This window comes from Polypterus senegalus, chromosome 18, assembly GCF_016835505.1.
Source record: "Polypterus senegalus isolate Bchr_013 chromosome 18, ASM1683550v1, whole genome shotgun sequence".
Classification (NCBI taxonomy): Eukaryota; Metazoa; Chordata; class Cladistia; order Polypteriformes; family Polypteridae; genus Polypterus; species Polypterus senegalus.
The window spans coordinates 86,805,739-86,827,833 of record NC_053171.1 but is presented as its reverse complement, the minus strand read 5'-3'; the positions used below and the strand labels follow the sequence as shown (position 1 = coordinate 86,827,833).

At 40.5% G+C, this 22,095-nt stretch overlaps 1 protein-coding gene across 2 annotated transcripts in view; it reads right to left on the bottom strand.

The window, feature by feature from the left end:
• efcab11 (EF-hand calcium binding domain 11) overlaps positions 1-22,095 on the bottom strand; it is a 347,705-nt gene that overhangs the window by 299,912 nt on the left and 25,698 nt on the right. The window lies entirely within an intron of this gene.

Here is a 22,095-nt window from a genome sequence, read left to right as displayed (position 1 = left end):
CACAATACATACACCAAATACTGAAACACTTGCACAGCGTACTGAAACAAATGTATATATATTACAGTATATAGTAAACACATACACTGTACACTGGAGCATATGACTACGCCTCATAAACAATATACTGATTATGTACTGAAATTTATACACTACCTGTTTGGTTAATTAGTCTACAGGCTTTATTTACTTTACCAAAGTTTTCTTCCTCTGGTTGCAACAATACCTACAACATACGTAGATATTTTGTCACATACTACAGTATATACAAACATTTACTGACCTGACTAAAACAGACCTGTAGCAGCTAAAAAAATAAAAAGGGTGTGGATATCATCTTTTATGCTGTATACTTCCTGCCCTGCAGCATGCAGACGTGAGTGAGCGTTACTCCAACTCCCAGTACGGGGTGATGTGGTACTGAAAAATCTCATGACACGCAATATTCTCCTGACAACAATGAATAATCCGTTCATTGGTATTTTACAGACATGTTCAATTAAACATAGATTTATATTCTATTATGGTTTTTTTTACATTTAATTCCATTTTCAAAACCGCTTAATCCAATTCATGGTCTCCTGGCTCAAGGATTTGTGTGTGTTGATTTCAGTGTGTCTTGTATGTATATTAGTATATAATATAAGAATTTCAAACATTTAATTCATTACATGTTCCATCTAAGTTTGCAGCCTGTAAATGGCATTGCCTCCTGCAATAAGTTAAAGTGAAACACAATCCAATGTTACAACTTTATTGTCTGGCTATATCTATGGCAAAATAAAAATACAACTGACCAAAACACAAAAAGTAATGTTTTAGTGAACAATGTGAACAAATTAAAATTGTCAACATACAGTATAACAGTAATAATAATAAGAGTAATCCATCCATCCATTGTCATGGGTGGCTGGGGCCCCTGCCCGGTTGGGACACCTCTGCCTTGGAAGGACTGAGGGATCAAGTATGGACAGAGCATCATCCCTGCCGGAATGCTAGATGGCAGCCCTCCTGGATGGCAGTGATACCTCGGACTCCCGCAAGGTTTCATGGGAATTGGACTTCGTTACAGGCCTGTTGGGATCTGGAGGTGCCTCCAGGATGTGCTGCAACTGTCCCTGAGCCTGTGTGGGTGGTTCTCCTGCCACACCCGGAAGTGCTGCCGGAAGTGGGTCAACGAGCACCTGGAGCACTTCCGGGTGACCTATATAAGGGACCAGCAGACACTACTCCGGGAGCCAGAATCGGGAGGAGGGAGACAAAGCTTGCCAGAGAGGAGTGGAGGAACGAAGAAGAAGTATTGTGGTGATTGTGATATTGTGCTTGTAGGAATGGGGAAGGTGTTGCCCACAGGCGAAGAAAAAGAAATAAAACATTTATTTGTTTTATCAGTGTGCCTCCTGCGTCTGTCTGTGTTGGGTTGAACGCTTGTATAGTGCCTTTTGTTACATCATGCGTCCATTTTCTAAACTTGCTTTATCCTGAGCCTGCCATAGCGGATCATTTTTTTCCATATATTCCTGTCTTCTGCATCTTGCTCTGCTACACCCATGACCTGCATGTCCTCTCTCACCACATCCATAAACCTCCTCTTAGGCCTTCCTCTTTTCCTCTCACCTGGCAGCTCCATCCTTAACATCCTTTTCCCAATATACCCAGCACCTCTCCTAGGCTCATGACTAAACCAATGCGATCTCACCACTCTGCCTTTGTCTCCAAACTATCCAACCTGACCTGACCCTCTAATGTCCTCATTTCTAATCCTATCCATCCTTGTCACACCTAATGCAAATCTTAGCATCTTTAACTCTGCCACCTCCAGCTCTGTTTTTTGGTCAGTGCCACCATCTGCAACCCATATAACATAGCTGGTCTCACTACCGTCCTGTAGACCTTCCCTTTCACCTCTCTTCCACAATCCCCGTTACTCTGTACTGTTAAACTCATCTACCTTCACCAACTCTACTCCCTGCATCCTCGCCATTCCTCTGACTTCTCTATCATTCAAACACATGTATTCTGTCTTGGTCCTTCAGACTTTCATTCCTCTCCTCTCTAGAGCATATCTCTACCTACTCAGGGTCTCCTCAACCTGCTCCCTACTATCACTACAGATCACAATGTCATCAGCAAACATCATAGTCCATGGGGACTCCAGTCTAATCTCGTCTGTCAACCTGTCCATCACCATTGCAAATCCCTGATGTAATCCTACCTCCACCTTGAATGCATTTGTCACTCCTACTGCAGACCTCACACTTCCCTCGTACATATCCTGTACAACACTCTTACATACTTCTCCACCACTCCTGACTTTCTCATATAATACCACATCTCCTCTCAAGGCACCCTGTCATATGCTTTCTCCAGGTCCACAAAGACGTAATGTAACTCCTTCTGGCCTTCTCTAAACTTCTCCATCAATACCCTCAGAGCAAACATCACATCTGTGGTGCTCTTTTTTGGCATGAAACCATATTGCTGCTCACTAATCATCACCTCACTTCTTAACCGAGCTTCCACTACTCTTTCTTATAACTTCATGCTGAGGCTCATCAATTTTATCCCCCTGTAGTTACTACAGTCCTGCTCATCCCCCTTATTCTTAAAAATCGGTACCAGTACACTTCTTCTCTACTCCTCAGGCATCCTCTAAATTTCCAAGATTCCATTAAATAATCTGGCTAAAAACTCTACTGCTATCTCTCCTAAGCCCCCCTATACTTCCACAGGTATGTCATCTGGACTAAAGGCCTTTCCATTCTTCATCCTCTTCATAGTTGTCCTTACTTCCTCCTTGCTAATCCGTTGCACTTCCTGATTCACTATCGCCACATCATCCAACCTCTTCTCTCTCTCGTTCTCTTCATTCATCAGCCTCTCAAAGTCCTCTTTCCATCTGCTCAACGCACCCTCCTCACTTGTGAGTACATTTCCATCTTTATCCTTTTATCACCCTAAACTTCTGCACATCTTTCCCAGCTCGGTCCCTCTGTTAAGCCCACCGGTCCTTTTCTTCCTTCTTAGTGTCCAACCTCTCATACAACTCATCATACGCCTTTTCTTTAACCTTGGCCACCTCTCTCTTCACCTTGTGCCTTATCTCCTTGTACTCTTGTCTACTTTGTGCATCTCTCTGACTATCCCACTTCTTATTCACCAACCTCTTCCTCTGTATACTCTCCTGTATTTCCCTTGCCACCACCAGTTTTCCTTTTCCACCTTCTTCTGTCCAGATGTCACACCAAACACCCTTTTTGCTGTCACCCTTACTACATCTGCTGTAGTTGCCCAACTGTCTGGTAACTCTTCACCACCATCCAGTGCCGGTCTTACCTCCTCCCTGAACTCAACCTTGTAGTCTTCCTTTTTCAACCTCCACCATTTGATCATTAGCTCTGCCCTCACTCTCTTCCTCTTCATGATCTCCAACGTCATCCTACAGACCACCATCCTATGCTGCCTAACTACACTTTCCCCTGCCACCACTTTGCAGTCTTTAATCTCCTTCAGATGGACCCTCCTGCACAGGATATAATCTGCCTGTGTGCATCTTCCTCCACTCTTGTACGTCATAAATGTTCATATGTATGGACATTAATACTCAAAATTCATATTATTATTACTGATTACCCACTTCAATTTAATAGAATACACTTTGATATAAAACTATATATTGCATTGACCATCAACAAAAGTCAAAGAAAAGGACTAAGAAGGCAAGAATTGATGTACGGCAAAAATGTTTCGCTCATGGGCAAATGTACAGTATCTAGCATGTTCAAGACTAAGCAGCTCCAATGAACGACAGTAATAATATTAGCCCCTAGTGCAAAAAAAAAAAAAATAAAACTACAAATGTTGCACACAAATAGTTACATAGCACTTCTGATACAGATGATTAACCGACAGCACTATAACTGACACCCCTTTGTCTTTGGAAATTTCCTGGCTAATTTATCATAAGTGGCACTGACGCCACTGTGTGAGGCTGCAAGTGTTTAGATCTGTCATTGAACATCTATATTCAAGATTTGATGCAGAAGAATGAAAATGTAGACATGTTAGTTATTTTCCGCCTGTGCTGGTATAATAGAATAGAGCTCCTTTATCACCCAGTGCTAGCATGATAACTTATATCTTGCTCTAGACAACTGTTCCATTATTCAATTATTTTATTCCTTTCTCAATATATACTTTATGTACTTTTTCCTGTGCCGGGGTAAGGACACCTTCTCTATTGTTTAGGTTTTTTTTGTTATTCTTTTATTGTATTTTTTTTCATTGTGAATTGTTTTGTTTGTCTCATTAATAAAATTACACAAGTTCATTTCTTTCTTTCTTTTAGCATCATGATGCACCAACATTGATGGACTGAAAGCCAGGAAGTCTACGAACTGACCATCATCATCAGGTCCTTCCATGAAAACCCTAAATACAAAGAGGACTGTTTGACTTATGTTACTTTTGGGTACATTGCCCAGATGGGACTGGGCAAATGTCCGCTCTTGGTCTGGAACCCCTACAGATTTTATTTTTTCTCCAGCCCTTGGAGTTTTTTTGTTTTTCTGTCCACCCTGGCCATCGGACCTTACTCTTATTCTATGTTAATTAATGTTGACTTATGTTTATTTTTATTGTGTCTTCTATTTTTCTATTCATTTTGTAAAGCACTTTGAGCTACATTTTTTGTATGAATCTATTGTTTAGGTTTTTGTTGTTATTCTTTATTGTATTTTTTTCATTGTGAATTGTTTTGTTTGTCTCATGTGCTAAATAAATGTTGATTTATTGATTGATTGATTGATTTTAGAATTGAATTATTTTTCACTTGCGGTGGGCTGGCACCCTGCCCGGGGTTTGTTTCCTGCCTTGCGCCCTGGGTTGGCTGGGATTGGCTCCAGCAGACCCCCATGACCATGTGGTTAGGATATAGCGGGTTGGATAATTGATGGATTATTTTTCACTATTATCATGTTTTTGTTAATAGTCTTTTCAAAATATTAATTGTTCAGTCTTATTATTTTCCTTTTGCCATCTCCTCTTTTCCTTGAGCCGAAGGAGGCGGGTTCTTTTAACACTACAGGTAGGTTGCCTCTAGAGGCCTTTTTCAAGGAATTTGCAAGCCTCCAGTCTATTAAATTCTTTCTATTAAGTTTTTAATCTTTTTATAGCTATATTTATAAAGTAAAGTATGAGGGCATTTAACTGTTGAAAATATTCTTTGTATGGTAATTTGTTTATGAGCTTTTCCACTTTTCGATGGCCTCTTTTTCAAATAAGTTACTTATCAGAATATGAATTTGAGAATGCTTCCCTTTTAATTATTACCTAACTAGGCTCACTCGCCTTTTAAGCTGACCACTTCTTAAGGCAATTCAATATGTAGATCAATTTGATATTTTATACAAACTCGTTAATTTGGTTATATTGCATTTGAGCGGTATTACTTTAATACTTTCTGTTATTTTGTGATGAAATTTTAACTTTTTTCTATATTGAGGTCGCCCTTTGAACCTCCCTGATATTTATTACGCGTGAGGCATTTGTACTCCATCAACATTAATTATTTCCAGAGACATAATTTTGTCTATTTTTCCAGCGATCACGCACAAAAGCAAGGGAAACAATGGGAGCACCAGAACTCTGCTCACATCATGTCGCTTCGCCGCAAGCTGCAAGTAGTAAGTCTGTGATAAGCGGAATACCCTACGCTTCCACTCACGGGACGGAAGGACAATCCCACCGCTTATATAGTAAGAAATAGGAAGAAGATATGGCATAGTATGGAGTAGAAAATCATCTTTACCTGGAAAAACAAAACTACAAATCCCATCGCATTGCAAAATGAACGGGGCGTGTGTGAAACTAGTACTCACGGGACGGAAGGACAATCCCGACCGCTTTTATATAGAAGGATTACTGATAATTTTGTCTTTTGGAATTTCTGTACACGGTTTAGTTTTTATTGCCTTAAATACTTCATTATTCTTTTTTTGTGTTAATTTATTTTGTTAAGCCTTTAAGTGTTATTTCCAATAAACTCCTTTTGGTATTTATTTTTTTCTGGTTTGCTTTTCTTTTCCTTTTGCGTCGAAAACAAATCACATGTATAATACAAAGTTCAAAAACAGCCTTTTTCATTTACTACCAGTTCTAATATTGCTATTAATTTATTTATTTATTTTTATGTTTTCTGCAATCAAAATTTTTTCAGTATGAGTTGGGAATTTTACAAAAAAAAAAAAAAATTCTAACCATAAAAAGCAACAACAACCCAACACCCCCCTCCCCTCACCCCTGAGAGCCTATCCCCCACCCAGCAACCCTCCAAACACACAGCTAGGAACGGAAGACGAAAAGTGGGAAATTGAGGATTAAGATTTGAGGCATGACACAGACCTCACCACCAACCATTTGTGAACCAAGTGCATAGCAGCATGCCACTTCTTTATATTGGAGTCAGATGATCCATTGATCTAGGCAGCCAAAAGTTCATGAAGGTTTAGATTATAGAAAGAGGATTTCCAGGAGTGTACAAAGACTGAGTCAGGAGATTTCCAGCGTGAGGCTAAAAGTAGTTTAGCAAAGATGGTACCCAGACAGAATACCCTTTGTTGGATAATAGTAAAGAGAAGAGAAGACCAGGAGAAGAAATATATGAGGCAAAAGGCGAATATTAACAGAAAAAATACTAGATGGGCAAATTGGACACAATCGTCTAAATGCTGGGTTTCAAGGGGTGAGGTATAGCTGATACAGAAATTTAAATTGTGTATGCTGATAATTGGGGCTTTTGGAAGATGTTGAGATATTGTTAAAAGATATCTTTCCACATGATGGAAGGTGAAGAAAGGAGGTCATGCTGCTGGACTGAAAATAAGAGTGGAGGTCTGGCAGACGCCTTACGCAGACTTGCATATAGAGAGGATACTGGATCACCCAAAATCCTTTTTACAGCCATTCACACACAGGCTGGATCATCAACAAAGCTGGAATTAATGTTAATAAAATCTATACGCTTTGAGGCAAGAGTACCATAGAATTCTTTAATCTGAAGCAAAGACGTGTTTAATCTCCGACAAGCAGGAACATCAGTTTCTACCATTGTGCAGTGGCGATCTGAGAGGACTGGCCATTTCAAGAGACGCGTTAATAAAAAGAGAAGCAAGTAAATTAAAAATAAAAAAAATAATCTAGTCCCAAGTAACAATGGTGTGTGGATGATAAAACAAAACAAATTTTGCAGAGGGATTTAATAACCAAAAGCAATCAGCCAAGTTCAAATCTGAGGTAAATTTGCACGGTATGCATTGATGCAAATGGGTGCTAGAATGTTATCTAGCAGAAGATTCATAAAGGTGTTTGAATCCATACTGACAATGACTGTATCAAATTCAGGATCTCGACACATATGCTTAAAAAATGTAGACACATACACGGTCGGTGAATACACAATCAGTTAGCATGCTGCAGAATCTGCAGGCACCATCTGCACTCGTGCCTAGTAGGAGAATAACCATGCCACGCTTTTTAGTGGTAGTCAATGCAGAGATAGGCACAAAGCAGTGTTTGTTGGAAAACCCAGGCATATCCTTGGCCATTAGCTTAAGTTTGTGAATAAATGCCACATCCACTCTCTTTTACCGTAAATAACCAAGAGCGCCAACATGCTTAGCACCCAAACCAAGTCCTTGAACATTCCAAGAGGCAACACAAAGATTAGTCATTGTAATATATGGCCGGCTGTTCATCCCGGGTGCTTTGTGCACTGTGTATTAATAAAATGTCATTATTTTGGACTTTTATCTGGTGTCTGGCATATAGTCTGAGGGTTCAACAGGACAATAGCGCCCTCGATCTGTCACACCATTATTACAGTAAAGAAGAAAAACTAAGAGAAGCAAATAAATGGAATAAGAAATGCTAGAGTATCCCTGCACCTGCATCACCCTTCACCACCAGAAATACAAGCACCAACAAGTAATGACAAGGGCTTCCTGCCCAAACTCTGCCCCAAACCATCCCACTAATGCAGTGCTAGAAACAGGCCCAAGATACAGGACGTAATGCTGCCAAATCCGCCCTACCAATCCTATTATGTTTAGCATAGTCAATAAAACGTGCAAAAGTTCGCTGATGACTCTGCTATCGTGGGCTGCATCAGGAGTGGGCAGGAGGAGGAGTACAGAAAGTTAATCAAAGACTTTGTTAAATGGTGCGACTCAAACCACTTACACCTTAACACCAGCAAGACCAAGGAGCAGGTGGTGGATTTTAGGAGGCCTAGGCCCCTCATGGACCCTGTGATCATCAGAGGTGACTGTGCAGAGGGTGCAGACCTTTCAATATCTGGGAGTGCAGCTGGATGACAAATTGGACTGGACTGCCAATACTGATGCTCTATGTAACAAAGTTCAGAGCAGACTTTACTTTCTGAGAAGGTTGGCATCCTTCAACATCTGCAGTAAGATGCTGCAGATGTTCTACCAGACGGTTGTGGCGAGTGCCCCTCTTCTACGCGGTGGTGTGCTGGGGTGGCAGCATAAAGATGAAAGACGCCTCACGCCTGGACAAACTTGTTAAGAAGGCAGGCTCTATTGTAGGAGTAAAGTTGGACAGTTTAACATCTGTGGCAGAGCGACGGGCATTAAGCAAACTCCTGTCAATCATGAAGAATCCACTGCATCCACTTAACAGTGTCATCTCCAGGCAGAGGAGTAGCTTCAGTGACAGACTAAAGAGATCGTTCCTCCCCCACACTATGCGACTCTTCAATTCCACCCGGGGGAGTAAAGGCGAACATTAATTTTATTTTAATTCTTTTCATTTTTATTATTATTTAATTTAATATTGTTTCTTTGTATCAGTATACTGCTGCTGGATTATGTGAATTTCCCCTTGGGATTAATAAAGTATCTATCTATCTATCTATCTAAAAGCAAGTCGATAGTAATGAGGCCTCCATACCCGCACAAAAAATGCTTGTCTCAAGAAGATGTCTTTAGACGTTACAAGACAAATGAAAAAAGAAACCAAGCAGCACCCATTAAAAGGGAAAAGTGCCCATAAGTTGAAAGTTGCTGATGGCCTCTGGAGGTTGCTTTGGGTCTTCAAAGACTATGTGTCCCAAGGCATGAAAAATCTTGAGACGGGCTAGGTACAGCAGAAGGGGCTGCACATGAATTCACTAACACTGACAGGCCAGGTTTGGTGACTTCCTTGCTTCCGCCAGAATAACCTCAGGATTGTTAAAGTTGAGGAGCTTTAATATTAATGGCACAGGTGGGGTGAATTCTGATTGGCTGTATAAATCCTGCAGCAGCTCTCCACAACAGGTGAAAGATTACAGAGGGCTAGAAACACAGCTGGCCAGAGGTTGTTACGAAATTTGACAGCTTTTCCACTTTCAGCATTATCGTTGTTTCTCACGATGCAAATGTTGTTACTGCAGTTTCTGTCTTCCAATTCAGCGATCTTAGAACTTAATGCTGATACCAACTCTCCAGTGAAGTGATCTCCATTTCAGGGCCTATAGGTTGTTTTCAGCAACATTTTAAACTCCAAAGAAATCTTTTGCTCCATTTTGATTTCCTGGATGTTATTTTAGAGCATGCGGATCTCAACCTGGAATTTTTGCTGCAGGGACTCCAAAGCGGTGGACAGCTGGTCAATCACAAACTACAGAACTTCAGAGTATTAAAGAGATCTTACAGTAAATACTGGAATTGTTGGCTTGTTCATCTTCTGTAGGCAGAAAATTCTTCATGGGGCTGGAGACCTTTGAGTGAGACCCTCTCAATCCAGATGCCATTTAAGAATTCCAGAATGTTAAGTAAAAAGTTTACATGCAAAATTTGTGCAGTTCTGGGGGATGAAAGTTATAAAATATGGAAAAATGAGTATAGCCAGAGAACTGTCTTAACTCATGCCCATCAGTTATCAAAGGTCACGTGTTCTCCATATTGTTACAATGTCTTTGTGAAAAAATGACAAAGAACAATGAAAACTGTAAACCAAAGAGCAGGTACTCTCAGGTAGAGGTCGGTCAACTTTTATTTTTACAAAACCAGTCATCACAGTCAAACCATTATCAAAATCAGAAGATAGAAAATCGATATTCTTATCCTCTCCCTGTCTAAGTTAACATTTGATATTTTTGAATCTTCAAAAAGGAAGAGGGATGACATCATTGGTCACAAACATTGTGACAAGCATGATTGTTTTTTTTTTAAAGTAAGAGGAGACATGATTGAAGTGTTTAAAATTATGAGGAGAATTAGCACAGTGGATCGACACGGTGACTTTAAAATGGCTTCATCAAGAACGAGGGGACAGTATTAGAAACTTGTTAAGGGTAAATTTCACACAAAAGTTAAGAAGTTTTTCTTCACACAAAGAACGACAGATACATGGGATAAGCTACCAAGTAGTGTGGTAGACAGTGGGACTTTAGGGACTTTCAAAACTCGACTTGATGTTACTTTGGGAGACTTGAGTGGATAAGACTGGTGAGCTTTCTTAGGCTGAATGGCCTGTTCTTGTCTAGATTGTTATAATGTATAAAAAGTCAATTTGTGATTTAAGATTTTTTTCTAACAGTAAAATGGTTCAAGTTCAGATATACTTTTCTAAGGGTTTTTGAATCTCAGGAAATCTAAATGTATTGTTGTTTTTCTTAGATGTTGTTTCTGGAACAATATTACATTTTGCTAATGTTATGATTTGCACTTGTCACCATCACCATTTTGTTTCTCACAGGTGTCATCATTTTGTGGAGCTCCTGCAATGGAGTGATGGTCTAGGAAGTGGTGCATGTGACGTCACATTTGAGACATTGGATTCTTTACAAAACTTAAAAGTGTGTGATTTAGTTAAAGTTTACTTGGATTTTCAGTTTCTAGCTAGGTTTATTTCAACCTTCCTTTCTGACTTGTACTTTGGTTCACGGTGAAAGATTGTTAGTCCTACAGGTTTTGACTTGTCGCTTGCCATCCTTCCATCCGTTAGCAGAACACCTCACTTCCCTATTCAGTTTTAGCAGAACACAATGGGAGTCATTTCTGCAAACGTAATAATAATAATACATTTTATTTATATAGCACCTTTCCCATGCTCAAGGCACTTACAGAATATAAGAATGAATGGCAGGGTATACAGTATCAAGCGGGGTCATTTTTGCTAAATCGCTTGTAATTCGACCTCTCCAAATTAGAATCATTGCTGTTATTGAACTATCTGGAGTATAAACACATGTTTGGTCTCTTTGTAAAGGTCACATTTTCTAGTTTCACCCTTAGTAGTCAGAATCACTGTAGGTGTGACTGATCAAAAGTTATGCACATTAGAACTCACAAAAAAAACACATTTTTTTGTCCTCGCCTAAGTTTTTTTATGAAAATAAAGGAAAATAAAGCTGCAGTAGGTAGGTGGGGACAGAAACACACTATGTACCAACAGAATAACTTGACTACTCAAAATTTCAAATTTGAAAAGAATACCTGTCAAAATGACATTTTTTACACCAGTTTTTATGTGGGCATGTCCAGGGGCTTTTTAGAGGGACCATTATCCACATTTTGGAACGTCTGGAAAAAGTGTAATAACTTTTGAATGCTTCAACCCACAGATATCAATGAGGGCTCTACTGAAAGCTTACACCTAAAGGAATCTATATCTACATACAGTGTCTATTAGTTATAAAAATAATAAAACAATAAAAATACACATTTCTATGTAAAATAGTCAATACAAGTCTTATGGGCCAAAAATATATTTATATTTTTATTTTTACTTTTGTTTATAAAATGCACACAAACTATATACATTTCTTTTACAAACTGTTACAACACAGCTCAGTGTTTTTCCATGTGCCACTTGATGGCAGCAATCACTAGCAAGTAGAAAGCACAAGGGCGTGGCACATGTCGCTCTCTGCCATTAGACGTCTCCTGGGCCGGTTGAATACTTTCGCAACGCGTACATGCATCTATTATTTAATTTTATTTACGTTTAAACTTCTACTTTTATTCATATTTAAAATGCGAAAAACTTGGCTTAAATCACAATAAACAACCACGCACCAACTCTGCAGACTGGCACAAATGCCACCTTCAAGCAGCTCAACGCTTTGTTTACAAGTTAGTATGGCAAGTTACATATCAAACTGCTCGGCTGCTCATTGGCTGTAAGTTTTGAGTGTCAGTCACAGTGTCCAATCAAACTGGTAGATTCTACCAGGGTTTGGAGCTTTACGTCATCCTTCAAGCTGTCTGTGACACTGGTTGGCTATACGAGGTGCCAGTCAACCCCAGACCCGTCGTAATTGGCCAACTTAGGTGTCGATCAGAAGCTAACACTTCCGTGTTTCATGCGGTAGCATGGTTATCGCCAACAGAAACAAATTATGTCTGATATGAGCAATATAAATGAAAAAAAATTACGTAGGTGGTCTCAAGTTATGAAACGTTTTCTGGAGTTTTTGTCCCTTTGAGAATATATCGTGTGTTTTGGACCTAAATAGTTTTACTGGATTATATTCGCTGGAGCCTTACGGACACAATGGGATCAATACTGCTCGGAAATATTGATGTTTGACTTGCAGGGGGTCTTCAAAGGTAGGGAAAGTCAACTCTTAAAAGTATGTACTTCTCTGTAAAAAAGGCTTTAGTGTCACTGCTGTGGTTGTTGTGTGTCAAAATGGTTTATATCATCGGTAAGACGAGACTTTGAAGTTTCATTTGATGGGTAGGGTGTCGAGATGCATGGCAGATGGGCATGCACACATTACTGTAACGTTTTTAAAATGCTGTTATGTCCCGGGACCGGTACGTGTGCGCGTTAAGAGGATAGCAGGGGTGGCCAACCAGTCAGAGACCAAGAGCCACATTTTTTACTGTGTTACAGCAAAGAGCCACATCATACACATGGGCACACATGAACATCACCCATCCCTTCCTCACACACACACACACACACACACACCTCTGCTCAGCCAGATTTATTGTAAATGGTGCACACCAACATGATAATGACAGAAATTGACTCCTACAGTACTAAAACCACAGGCCAGTCATTTTCAACAATGAACATTGTGTGCACTGGCTCACACACACAAACTCTCAGCTCAACCAAGTCCACAAACAAAAATATAATAATTTACAATAGCGTTTTTCTTTTACTATGCATGTTGCTTAGTGGGACTTCTGCCATTCCTTGCCTTGAACAATCCTCTTCAAATCTGGCTTGTATTCCGTTGTTGCCACTCGAAGCAATTCTTTCACATGGGTGTCAGTCAGAACAGATCGATGCTTTGATTTCACGTGTTTCAGGATAGAAAACACAGACTCGTAGACGTATGTTGACATAAAAAATTGACAGTATCTTAAGCGCAGCCCGTTTGACATTGGGGTATTTTTCCATTGGCACACTTTTCCAGAACTCAGTGGTCCCCTCCCTTAAAGCAGGTTTCAGTTGGTCCTCCTCACAAAGATCTTTTATCTCCAACTCAGCCGCGGCCTCATCTGTGACTAGCGGGGCTTTCAAACAGTCAGTCTCCACATTAAATGGGTCGACGAGAAACGTAATCTGTGGCCTTTCCAGTTGTAGATCATGGAACCTGGTCACAAAGCTTTCGTGCAGGTTTTCAACCAGTGTTGCATATTCAGGGCGGCGCTGGTGAATTGCCCACTTTCTTTTAGAAGAGTGGGAAAATGCGTTAAATCTCCCTTTTGAATATGCGCCTTGAACAGCTTCAGTTTGTTGACAAACGCAAACACTTTGCAGCAGGTCGGGCAGCATTTTTAACTTACCCTGCAGGGTCAGGTTCAGTCTGTCCAAGTGACACAGCATGTCGACAAAAAAAGGCCAGATCCATAATCCACTTGAGGTCAGAGAGCTCGGGATAGTCCTTGTCCTTCTCTTCCATTAACAGTTTCACGGCATCCAAAAGTTCAAAGAAGCGAGAGAGTACTTGGCCTTTTGACAGCCACCTCACAGTGCAGTGCAGCGGCAGGTCACCTGGAAGCCCTTGGTCCAGCTCAACGATGAGATTCTTGAAATGCCTGTGGTTAAGCGCATGTGTGCGGATGTAGTTGACGATTTCCATCACAGGCTTCATGACGTTGTCTAAATTCAATGATTTAGACACGAGTTGCTCCCTGTGGATGATGCAGTGGAAATTCCAAAACTCGGGAAAAGTTTGGTCAGCTTTGCACAGCCCCACAAGCCCGTTCACAGATCCAATCATGGCTGGCGCTCCATCCGTGGCTATTGCAGTTAGTTTCGGTATGGGCAGATTTGCTTTCACAAATACAGTGAACCCTCGTTTATCAACGGTTAATCCGTTCCAGACTCTAACGTGATAAATGAATTTTCGCGAAGTAGGATTCTTTATTTATAAATCGAATATTTTTGCAGTTAGAGTATAGAAAACCTGTTTACGACCTTCTAAATACGTTTTTTAACATTATTAGAGCCCTCTAGACATGAAATAACACCTTTTAGTCACCATTACACTCGTATTACCCAATATATTAGACAAAATAAGAGAAAATAAGACATATTAGACGTTACAAATATCATATTATTACTAGGCTCACCCGCTTTTTAAGGCGACCAACTTTTATCCTCATTTTGTGTGCGCTCCATGTGTACTTCAGGCATGTAAGTGTAGGGAATGAGAACCTCAAAGTGCCCATTCATAACATCTCCCGAAAACCTAAGTATTTTTTTATCCCCTCAAGTGCCTGTCCAAAGTCGTACAATGTCAGCTCAAATGTGTACCGCTAAAGACGGAGTTTCATGCACTAAATAAGCTACAGATTATTTCCAGAGACATAATTTTGTCTATTTTTTCAGCGCATCGCGCACAAAAGCAAGGGAACGATGAGAGCACCAGAACTCTGCTCACATCACATCGCTTTGTACCACAAGCCGCAAGTAGTAAGTCTGTGATAAGCGGAATATCACTACGCTTTGCACTCACGGGATGGAAGGACAATCCCGACCGCTTTTATATAGTAGATTATTGTACTGTACATTTAATTGCACACAAACACACACAGTTCTTACACACAACCACTAACCTATGAAGGCACGGCCTCAGTAGGAGAGTCTTCAGAGGTGGTGTAGTATCTTCAGCAGGTAAATCATTGTCTCCTCTGCTGAAGGAGTACTAGGAGTAGGCAGTGGGTGTCTGGGTGCGCGGCTGAAGAACATCTTGATAGGCAGTTGCTGGCGCTGTCTTTTCATATGCGTGAGGAGGCTTTTGTAGGGTATTGCCATCTTTAATCATATCCAAGAGTTTCACCTTCTCCTGGATAATAAGCATCTTCCTCCGGCGCTTAGTTTCATTGTCAGAAGGCTTAGAAAAAGCATTTAGGAGCCATCGTGGGGCTTAGATAAAAGTTCTCAGAAAGCGCATGCGTACTGACGTAAGCGTGTATGAGAAAAAAATCGCGATAGAGTGAAGCCGCGAAAGACAAAGTGTGATATAGCGAGGGATCACTGTACAACCATCATTGTTTCTTTCACATCTATGCCACGGGTTCTGTCTTTTAATGGCACAATATCAAGGAGTTCTTCTTTGATCACACAATCGTTTGACACAGACCGTGCAAATATTGCCAACTGAGGCTTGTCTTGTATGTCACAACTCTCATCCAATGCGACACAAAAATACTCACATGCTTGAAGGTCAGAGTGCAACTGTGATTCAATAGCCGTGTTAATGTCCGATATTCTGTGTTCAACAGTCTGGCGGGACAGTTGGACGTCTGATACCATGCGTTTTGGTTTTTCGTTTTCAGGAGACAAGATTTCAACAACGTCTCTGACGGATTTTTTAACGAACTCTCCTTCATTGTATGGCTTTTTAGCCCGTGCAATGTTCCAAGCCAGTTGATACGATGCGAGCATTACAGTCTCTGAGCACTTCGTAAATTTTCGGAAAAACTGTATCTGCTTTTCTGCCTGAGTTTTCAAAGTGACCAATTCGTGCTTGCGAAATTCAGTCCCTTTTGGAAATTCCTGGTCGATGTTAGCACAGAGTTAGCTGAAGTGGCGCTGAAGATTTGAAGCTTTGAAATGTGCTAATGACGCCTGACATATAAGGCAGAATGGCTTGCCATTACGTTCAACAAAAAAATATAAACTCTCCCACTCTGTTAAAATAAGTCCTGTGTTCATCTTCATATTTTCGTTTTGCTGTGCATTTCTTCCCTGCCATTTTGAGAGCGAACTTGACACAAATTGTTTACTTAAATGATCTTGCCCCTACTAGGAAACTTTGCGGTATTTTCATCTCACGCACATGCGTATTTGACAAAAATACCGTATTGAACTCAAGCGAAGCGAACACGAACATTAAAAAAAACACAAACACAAACTTCGATATGAACGTAAGAGCCGCATGAAACCAGGCCAACAGCTGCATGCGGCTCGGGAGCAATGGGTTGGCCACTCCTGGTATATAGCATTGCACAAACCAGATAAATAAATAAAGAAGATTAAGACAGTGAATTCAAAGGAAAAAAGCCTAACAGACAACATAATTGAGGGTCCAGCACACACACACACACAGATTACATGAGCATCTTGACATGGACGTAAACTGAGAGAAGGGTAATAACGTCAAGTAGAGCTAAAAGCCTTCCTGAACAGATGAGTTTTGAGTTGTTTTTTAAAAGAATTCATGGAGTCAGCTGACCGGATTAATTTCGGTAGGTCATTCCAGAGTCTGGGCACTCGCTATACAGCTGAAGGCCCTGCTGTCACCCATGGAGTGAAGATTAGTGTGGGCACAACAAGATGACCAGAATCAGAGGAACTTAGTGGGCAGACAGGCACATCGTGATGGACAAGGTCACTGATGTAGTTTAGCATTAGGTCGTTTAAGGGCTTTGTAGGTTATTAGTAGGATTTTATATTTGATTCTGTAAGACACAGGGAGCCAGTGAAGATGGAGCAGGATGGGTGTGATGTGTTTACTGCTGTTGGTTCGAGTGAGGACTCTTGCAGCCGAGTTTTGAAACAAACATACCGGCAAACAAAAAGGTGAAGAGGTGAGAATACAAAAAATAGCAATAAAAATAATTTAAAATACCATTATACACATCGAAACATAGTAACGATTAAAGATGAGAAAATAGGAGGAACAACTCTACATCTCTAAACATGACATGCTAAAATATTTGAAGATAAATTCTTAAGAGCGTTTGGTTGCAATTTAAGTAATGTGCTTTTCAAGATGGCTGCCAAATGGTGTACCTCAAAAATGGAAAACATCAACAAAACAAACTAGCAACAGCCCCATTGGCAATGCTTTATGGAATATCTCTGGGATGCTAAAAGTTAGTCGTACGTTATAGAGTCTATCTGTAATCAAAATCTCAGTTCTCTGTTTTCACAAAGGGTTTATATATGCAAGATAAATTCAAAATATCAATAGAAACATCTATTGGTACACAGGGAGCACAATTTTGTTACAGTTAAACAAGGTCATTCATTTGTATGCACAGCCTTTAAGTTTCAATTTAAGGACAAAATCTGAACAATTAATCCCTTCTGAAGCAATGAACATCACTGTAAGGATAAATTAAACTATAAAGATTAGATTTACTGTGTCCTGTATGGGATTACTTTCAACAGTAAACAGACCATTGAGCAGAAGAAGATTCTGAATACAACACATTATGGTCAGAAATGGTTCCAGCAAAACAAAACATAAAAAAATCTTCCACCGTGCACACATTGAACACATTCATTACACTTTCCTGTTATAAAATAACATTATAAAATAAAAAAAAACTAACTTCAGAGGATATCTGAACTCAGAATTATAGGTTGCCTTCACCATCACTAAGTGAAAAAGAGCCAGCAACCAACACAGATTATAACCTGCTGTATTAGGTCTTTTCGGAAAAGAGTGGACCCCCATTTCTCTTCAGTGATTTTTTATTATTGAAGAAGAGCTACCCACTATTAAAGCGATAGTTCTAAACACTGCCAAGAGACCTATAAAAACACTAACTGTAGGTGTACTTTAACATTTTATGTTTACAAATTCTTTAAGGTGCGGCACGGTGGCGCAGTGGTAGCGCTGCTGCCTCGCAGTTAGGAGACCCGGGTTCGCTTCCCGGGTCCTCCCTGCGTGGAGTTTGCATGTTCTCCCCGTGTCTGCGTGGGTTTCCTCCGGGCGCTCCGGTTTCCTCCCACAATCCAAAGACATGCTGGTTAGGTGGATTGGCGATTCTACATTGGCCCTAGTGTGTGCTTGGTGTGTGGGTGTGTTTGTGTGTGTCCTGCGGTGGGTTGGCACCCTGCCCAGGATTGGTTCCTGCCTTGTGCCCTGTGTTGGCTGGGATTGGCTCCAGCAGACCCCCGTGACCCTGTATTCGGATTCAGCGGGTTAGAAAATGGATGGATGGAAATTCTTTAAGCTTGGTTATGGTGAGTTATATCACTGAAGAAGACAAAACAATTGACTATGTGCTCTTCTCATATCTTAGCCTACGTTAGTTGGTAGTTCAATAAACAGATACCAAATAAGCTAAATCTTTCATTCATAGGTTGGGAGGCAAACAGAGACATTTAGGGATTACTGTTCATGGGAAGATCTGGACTATACAGTATGTATATATCTGAGAGGATGTGGTAGGAGTTTGCCAACTGGCACACCAGCCACAAGCATTACCTGCTACGTAACCATCCTAAATAATCAGATTGTGATTTAGACCTATGAATGTAATACTCTGATCTTCAACCTGTTGAATAAGCAAACCAGGTGACGTGGTGACACCAAAGTACATGCCTCAAATGTCCATCCATCCATCCATCCCGCTATATCCAAACTACAGGGTCACGGGGGTGCCTCAAACGTAAAAAAAAAAAATGGTGTTAAAAGAAATGCTCTTGTAAGACGTCTTGCAATTAAGAAACCATTCTTGCAGAGAAGCAACAAAGAGAAAGAGACTGCAGTATGTTAAAGACCATAAGGGGTCTTAGATTTCATATACTAACATCCATATTTTCTGACCTCAAGCCCCCATGTTACTCGATATCATACTAAACTGAACACGATCTGATCTGAGGTTACACCCCTACCCATATGCTAAAATAAACATGCTCCGGTCTCCAATTTATAAATTGTATAACGCATTGTGAGGGGGAATAAGACATTGACAACACAGAGTACCTCTTCTATGGTTTCATTTCATTCACTCAACAAGCTGATATGTGACTTGAGCTGCGAAGTGAAAGGAGGAAGGGTCGGTGAAGCTCAGGTAAGACGTGTTTAGCAATTAAGCTTAAGGTGATTTGGAAAGGAGGGAGAAACACAGGAGAATTGGCATCCTTGCATCCAAGACAAGCAGGTAGCGACTAGGTCAGTTTACATACTGTGTGATATGAATGAGTCGGAGACATCATAAAGATTTGAGGCAGCCACCCGTATAATTGAATCGGCTGCAAAAAGTAGTTTTAAATAGCATGATGTGCTTAGTTCGGAGTCCAGAACAGAACTGCCTGTACTGAGGCAAGAAGGGAAATGACGTCATCTATGCCGGAACTGGGAGTGGTGTCCTTGTGCCCGGAAGTGACGTCATCCTTGGGGCCGGCAACAGGCGGGATTTCCCGGAAAAGGTCTGCAAGGGACTGAGAGAGATAGTCAGTACACTCCGCCACCCCCTGGCCTGGCGTAGAATTACTAGTGTTTAGGCCCTTCAGCTGATTCCCATGCGCACGTGTGTGACAACTGGTACTAGCAAAGTTCAGTTAACGCATCCTACACGAACAAAAGGGAGAAAGGCAGACAACTGTATATACTGTATAGTGTACTTCACAAGATTATTTCTTTTTACCTGATCCCTACAGTTCAATCCTTACTTCTCTCCTGTTTGAACCTCACTCCTTCATAAATGTTTTTCCCTTCGTCGTTTACATTTCAAACTACCATGCCTTCTATTCTCTACCAACAAAGGCATCAATATATTTACAGAGAGAAAACCAGTGCTTGAGGTGGACAGTTATGCATTCTCCAGCAATCATTTAAGAATCCTCCACACCATTGTAGTGGCTGTTATTCTGCTCTTCTTCAGACACTAAACAACCAAAATATGAAAATGTTCTGTTTTTTGTAAATGTGCAACCTCTAAACAACATTGCTGTGTGTAATTTGCTAATTGTGCAACGTGGTTTAGTGTTACAACTTTATTGCCTGACTGTGGCTTGAGCAAAAAAAAAACTAGAAGCTTGAACATTGAGTACAACTGATGAAAAACATAAAAAGTAATGTCTGAGTAAATGATACAACAGCAATAATAAAAACTCACAAAATTCATATTAGGTGGCACAGTGGTAGCGCTGCTGCCTCGCAGTTAGGAGACCTGCGTTCGCTTCCCGGCTCCTCCCTTTGTGGAGTTTGCATGTTCTCCCCATGTCTGCGTGGGTTTCCTCCCACAGTCCAAAGACATGCAGGTTAGGTACATTGGCGATACTAAATTGTCCTTGGTGTGTGTGTGTGTGCCCTGCAGTGGGTTGGCACCCTGCCCGGGGATTTGTTCCTGCCTTGCACTCTGTGTTGGCTGGGATTGGCTCCAGCAGACCCCAGTAGTTAGGATATAGCGGGTTGGATAATGGATGGATAGATGGAAATTCATACTATTTTTACTGATGACCCTTTTCCTCTAAAATTGTGCTTGGCAGTGAACAACAACAAATCCCTAGAAAAAGCAAGGAATGTGCAATTTGTAACATATTCCAGAGTAAGGAGCTCCTGTGAAATAATATTAACCACTGTTAAAAAAAAAAATACAGACATAAAACTACAAATATCGTATACAAAAAAGTACTGAGGTAGTTACATAGTAATTCTGATACATCCAGATTAACCAGTGGCACTATAACTGAGGCCCATTTTCTTTGGAAATTTCCCAGGCAAGGATGGGTAACACAGCTAGTACAGTATATTTTTATGGAATGCATGCAGTTTCATTTCTTAACGGTTCATGAAATCAAAGCACAGAGCAAATAAACAATAGCAAACAAAAAAAAAATAAGTCCTGGAATTAATTGTTAAGTGTACAAAATTTTATTCAGATTTTATATTCATCATAGTACCCACCTTTTGCTGATATAAAAGACACACTTACGCATGGCATTCTTTCTATAAGGGAAATCCAACAATGCTCAGAAAGATCTTGCCAACACTGTTGCAGAAGTTCCCACAAAATGTGTTGTGTGTAGGTTGCTTTCCTTTCACCTTTCCATCCAGTTCATCCCAAACTAACTCAATGGGGCTAACATCTGGAGACTGTGCTGGCCATTCCATGTTTCGAGGTGTACCTTCTTGATCATTTTCTTTTAATGTAGTTCTGACGTAGCCTGGGCTTCCTTATTTTGTCTTTTAAGAATTGTTTTTTTTACTACCACTTCCTTTCAAACCTGCAGCACAAAGTCTCCTCCTCACAGTAGAAACTGAGACTTGCTTTTTTCTCCCAGTGTTACGCTGTGTTTGAAGCTGTTGTGCTGTGAGGCGCTTATCACACAAGCTGGTGACCCTCAGAAATTGTCTTCTGATTGGGTTGTGACTTTGGGTCTGTAAGATCTTTTCCTATTAGAGTTTCTTCCAGTTATCTTTGGATTGTGTAGGATACCGTACTCGCTGATACTCTGATTATTTTTTTATTTCTCTAAATGAATGGTATACACTTATAAAGGTAATGATGTTCTGTCTCATTTCATCTGTTAATGGCAGTTTTCTTGCCATTATCACTTGAATTCTGTCCAAGAAGCACTTCTGGGTGCACTGTAACCCAGTCTGTTACAAATCTCCTTTAAGACAGACGGAGGGTTTTTAAGTAATGAACTGAAGTTGGGACACCTGTGAAAATTGTTTGCTTCACCTTGCAAGGCTTGATTTACTTTAACTGCAGCAGAACATCTGTAGGTTGTAACCTATTAGTTTTTCCCTGAAGAAGGTCCATTTGCAGTATTCTGATATTTCCTTCATTCATTATTGCTAACATAAAATGTAAACCTTTGACAGCTTACTGTTTACCTTTTCACCATTTTAGGTCATTCATTGTATTTCACCAG